General features: G+C 31.1%; 1 pseudogene; it reads left to right on the top strand.

Annotated features, from left to right (window-relative positions):
- The window catches only part of LOC108764889 (glutaryl-CoA dehydrogenase, mitochondrial-like), a 6,580-nt pseudogene extending 649 nt beyond the window's left edge, over positions 1-5,931 (top strand).
- The last annotated feature ends 205 nt before the right edge of the window (positions 5,932-6,136 follow it).

Genomic DNA, 6,136 nt, shown 5'->3' with positions numbered 1-6,136 from the left:
ACAATTAAAATATAGCTTTACAGTTATTACAACTTCTTCATGTTTGTATCCTCCAATATTTACAATCCGAAATCCATAATTAGTTCCTTGACATTTAAATATTATTTAAATATGACATTTAAATATTTATTAGCATTTATAATAGACTGTTCTTTGTATCTTGTAATATTACATAACGTCTGTACCGAATGTTGTAAGAAAAGAAATTTGTAAAAAAATATTCAATCTTCTGGTAAAAAAATTCGTAATGTATTTCTCATATTGTTTAAAAAAATTTTAATTTAAATTTATGAAGATTTCTGAAAAATACTTTTTAACTTTTTGAAGATGGCAGTTTTCTAATAAAGAAACTTAAAAGAAATCTTGTTTTCTAATAATGAATTTGATTGAATATTCTCAGTATGCGCATTGATAAACATTAAAGTTGTCATACACAAATTGACGTAAATGTGTTTAATGTAAATATAAAAATTAGTTAAACCGTAAAATTGTCAATACATTTTATTGTATTGTTAAATAAAAATGTATTTTACAATTCAAAATATTTGCATTTCACTTTTACACAACTTTAAATTAGAATACATAAACTTTAATATAGTTATCATCAGGGTCATCTTAAAAATTAATTCAAACAGCGTATAATTTCGATCGATCTTTTATTGAAAATTTGTATTGAATTTCGTGGGTCAGCCGCCTTCAATTGGGAGGATCCATTTGATCTAGAGTCGCAATTGACACAGGACGAAATCCTGATGAGGGATCAGTTTCGTTCCAGGAGCAGCTCCTGCCGAACGTGATCGAGACGAATCGAAAGGAACACTTCGATCGGGAGATTGTAAAGCAGATGGGACAGCTCGGGGTGTTGGGCTGCACCATGAAGGGCTATGGTGGCGCCGGGGTATCCTCAGTGGCTTACGGGCTCCTCGCCAGGGAAATTGAGAAAATCGACAGCGGGTATCGATCGGCGTTCTCGGTGCAATCCTCTCTTTCGATCGGTGCGATCTACATGTTCGGCAGCGATGCTCAAAAAGAACGATTTCTACCTAAAATGGGTGCGTTCAAGCGTTTCTTAGGATAGAATTCTAGAGTAGTATTACGTTCTCTAATTTCTAAATCGTATAATTAGTATGTAATTAATACAATAGCTTTGAGAATAAATTAATATTATTGAAAAGGGGAGCATAAAAACAACGCAAGCTTTAATGAAAACATATAATTAGTAATTATTATTAAATAATAATAATTGTAGAATTAATAATAATAATAGTTATCATGATGAAGGATCAATCATAGTTGAAGATTATACCTCACATATTGTTTGCTTGACTGACTAATTAATATGTTCTTTTATATATAAACCATATAGTCATCAACGATTTGAAGTTGTAAATATTAAATTATTATAAATCTTTTATCTCTAACAACATAAGTAAAAATTTCTCTATTGTTGTGAAAATCATAGATTATTTAGATACAAGATAATTAATAACTATTCTAAATTGTGTAAGACTATTATTCTAAATTGTATTAAAAAATTACCAGGTTCTAGAATTTTATATAATTATTTATTTTCGATAACTATAAGAAACAAAGCGGAAATAAAATATTTAATTTTTACATTACTTATGAAAATTAGATCGACAATTAGATTAATTAATACAATTGTATAAGTTTGCTAGTAAAATTGATTGAATGACGATTACCGTTGGAGTTGTGGACGATAGCTTTCAAAGTGTATTTCAGTTTCCGGAGAAAAGATTGGTTGTTTTGGCTTGACGGAGCCCAATCATGGTAGTGACCCAGGAGCCATGGAGACTAGAGCCATTTACGACTCGGATAAAAAGGTCTACAAATTGAACGGCAGCAAAACATGGTTAGTACTTTCCATCGTTTCTTTCACGATTGAGCGCAAAAGTCAGACTGTCGAATCTCGTTTAGGATCACAAACTCGCCTGTCGCCGACTTGTTGATAGTATGGGCGAAATGTGATGACGGTCAGATCCATGGGTTCGTCATCGAGAGAGAAGCTGCGGGAGATCGGTTGTCTACCCTAAAGATTGAAGGGAAGTTTTCTCTAAGAACGTCCATCACCGGCATGATTCTAATGGACAACGTAATCGTGCCAGAGGAAAATGTATTGAACGTTCAGGGACTCAAAGTAAGTCTTTCCAATAAACTAGAAGGACTTACCTTATATATAATACATCCTTAACCAAAAGTATAAAGCACCTCCACAAAGTGATGTTCTACATCTAACTGAAAATAAATTTAAAAAACAGTTTTATTGAAAAATAATATTTATTTTTATAAGTTTTTGCATTTTGTTAGTTTCCCTTTCGATTTTATTACCGCCTTTTTCCAAAAAAATGTAGTAAATCAAAAGGGTGTTTTATATTTATGACTAATGTTGTATCACACGTTCTTATTTTTAATAATAATCAATTGACTATAACGTTTTACAATATATACAACGTAAAATAAATTAAAAAAACAATTTTGCTAAAAAATATTATTTATTTTTATAACAGTTTTAGTATTTTATTAATTTCACTAGTAGGAATTTAACTGCCTATTACGGTCGGAGCTGGATCTTCGTTGCTTTTTAATAATTCAATCTTGAATTACTAATATATACTGTATGTATATATATTTGCATATATACTGTGGAAATGTCCACCAAGGAGGCCTGACTCGAAGCTTTGTAGTCGTCCGCAGCGTTTCGTTCTGGTCCCACACTACTATACTCATCAGTAAGGCGATGTAGTGTGAGACTTGCCTTAGACGCCTGGAATGAATCCAGAATGATATTCTATTTAAAGGAAATTCGCGCGGTGCGACGCTTACGCGAACCGAGTGAGTCCCGTGGACCTCTAGTGGCGAGTCGCCACAATACCATATTGTAGTCTTTTTCTAACTGCGCGCCGAATTGTTTTTCCGGACTAAATAAACGCAATTAAAACTACTCTAGTAATCGCGAATTAAATTGACAAGCAGTTTAATAATTTGATGCTACCATCAAGCATTTCTTGTAAACTGTACGAGCGTCCTGAGCGATTAGACTACCGAGGTAATATTTTATTTATTTATGAGAAAGAATGCTAAAAGAAATAATTTCTTTTCCACACTCACCGAACATTCGAGTATCTCATTGTATTAGTCGATCCTTGTCAATAAATATAAAAAAGTATATAAAAAATCGCAGATAAATTTTTGTCAATTATACACAATTCTCAGTTAAATTATAAGACAATACAACAAGCAAAAAGAATAAAATAGTATTATTCCCAGTCAAATGAGTTGAAAAAGAATTGATAAAAAATTTTTTCCTTCCTTTTCCTTGTTATAAAAAACTCTTATGAGACAAGTTATCACAATGACTTCTCGTCCTAATTTAGTACGTTGACCACGTACTAATTTTGTTTAATTCTGTGACATATATGTATACATATATTTTTTATGTTTTATTTGACTCTGATATGTTCTTTACAACATTATTTGAAATTCTATGATTTATAATATATAATATATGCAATATTGTTCTCTTATGACAATCTTGCGTTTCGCGGGTTTTCTCCGTGTTCAAATCCATTCTTGGAATGCCAATTGTTCTCTTATTTCAAAAGTGATACATCTAAAAAAATTAAGGGAAAAACTATTTTTCAACTTAACAGAAAATTATTGTTTAATTAAATAACGTTGGCAAAAGGAACTGTTAGAAACATGAAATATTATTTTTGTCATTTTCTGTTTAAAATATTTAACATACAACTGGTATGTTATTATTTTTGTAACATTTTGATGTGTTAGATTCATGTCACTTTTCTAACTTAACAATTGCGTATGATAATTAAAAATAGAATATTATTTTGAGTGTTTTTAACACAATTGTTTCAATTAATCTGTATATCTCAAAGTTAATTTAACATCTAAGAATTTTTTCATTTATATTATATACGAACAAAAATGTTTTATTAACATTTTCTTACGAGTTACTGCAACTACTCTTCTATGTACTCTACTTATTTTATATATTAGTTTTAAATCACCTTTGAAGTCAAAATAACAAACATAAATGTAAAGTATTTAACATTATTAGTAAAGTGTCAATTATTTAACATTATTAGTTCGTTAAAAAAATAACACAAGACGAATGAGTTACTTTAACTTATAATTTAGAGTGGATCTCCTAGGACATGTAAAAAATTAACATTTTCTTTCTTACTGTGTATCTAAAAATTTTGCTAATAATAAATACAGAAGATAATTTTATTGAACCATTAAAATAATTATGTAGAACACTCAAACAAACAAGCAATGCTAGACAAAAATTTGATATTTTATCAACTAGCTTGAGCGTTCTGCATAATTATTTCGATCTAACAAAGTTAATTTTAGGTCTAGTTAAATTTTTGGATACTTTAGCGAAACTTTCTGTCTGCGCACGTATCACAAATTCAAATGATACACTTATTACACAGCACACTTTAACCCAGAGACGATCTGGAAACGTTCAGAGAACATATGGACGTTCTCAGGACGTCCCTTAAAGATCTATGCTGTAAGAATGTTCGGAAAAAAATGTTCGTGATTGTAATTGTACATCGAATTATAAATATAATTGTTATTAATAAGATTGTAATAAAATAATTATAAAAATGCTCCTAATTATTATTATTTTACGCTGTACAGTCACAGAGCACTTTTCTTTCAGTGCATTACGTCCCGCAATTTCTACCGTTGTTACATAATCATTGGAGGAAGCGGCTAATCGCTTTCTCTCATCTTTAATTTTTTAAATTGTCGGATTCCTTTTCCATTGAACTAAGCTGAAAGCTATGATGCACGTTCCCGTGAAAATAATTGAAGGTCAACGACGTAGAGTAATGGGACTTTAAGCTGACTAACGTGGCCATTGCTCATACACTGTTAAAAATTGTACGAAATTAATATACTTTTAAGTTACACAATTCGAACTTAATTTCGTAATTTCCATTATATTTAATGTATTTATAACTGAAAAATATATTTGTATACATGTACGTGAAATTTAATGTATTTTTTACGAAAATTTATGAAATTTAATGTACTTTTTATAAAATTTTATAAAATTTTATTAAATGTACATTAAATTTCATAAATTTAATGTGCACATGCATTACATTTAACTCATTAAATAACTACTATAACTTAATTTTCATTTAAATCGTTCATTACTTTTAATCTCGTTCATAATCACAAGCTTTATTTACATGTAAAGGAAGCTCGTGGTTACATTTCTAACATAGTGCACTGTTAAAAAAAAAGAAATTTGCTTCGGTTACATGTAACGGAAGCAAATTTCAAGCAGGTACATTAAACATATTTAATGTTGTTAATGAAAATAAAGTTATAAGTAACCTAAATTTAACGTTTACTTACATTAAATTGCATACAAATCTACATAAAATTTAATAAAAAATGTACTGAACTTCGCAAAATTTTATGAAAAGTACACTAAATTTAATATACAGGTACGCAAATATACTTTCCAGTTGCAGATACATTAAATTTAATTTAGTGTCGTAAAATTGAATTTAATTTATGTAACTAAGTAAATTAAATTTCAGGACATTTTTAACAGTGTGTATACTTTGACAAATGACCGCGCTTATCACAGCACGCACAGTGTCGAATTTAACGGCACGATCGAAGCGTGGTCAATATTATTGATCGTTAAATTTTACGCGGGCGTGAACGCAGGTGATGTGGGATGACTTGATTGGCGAGCCGGAAGGGATCCGGAGTCCCGAATGCGCTTGGCGGCTCAGCGGCCACTGCTTCCGGCTCTCCAGAGGATGCTGCTACGTGCTCCTCTCCGTCCTCATTGCGCCTCTGCTCGCCCTGATGTTGGGCTTCACGTTCGCCTGCCTCGCGTTTCAGGTGAGTCGATAACCCACCCCCTCGCGTGCGTCCGTCCCTTTTGTTTTCCACCGCGATCGATCTCGCGAGTTTCTCGCGTGTATCACTGCACACCGTGAGCGGAATACGTCACGCTTCGCGTTGTAGCGGGATCGATCCAAGATCGAAACATAAATGATTAGAACGTACTAATTATTTTTAATTTGAATAATATAACTTAATAATTTTAATATTAATT

This window comes from Trachymyrmex cornetzi, unplaced genomic scaffold (assembly GCF_001594075.2).
Source record: "Trachymyrmex cornetzi isolate Tcor2-1 unplaced genomic scaffold, Tcor1.1 scaffold1160, whole genome shotgun sequence".
NCBI classification, from domain to species: domain Eukaryota; kingdom Metazoa; phylum Arthropoda; class Insecta; order Hymenoptera; family Formicidae; genus Trachymyrmex; species Trachymyrmex cornetzi.
Note: the sequence above shows the minus strand (reverse complement) of the source record. Positions and strands in the feature narration are given on the sequence as shown.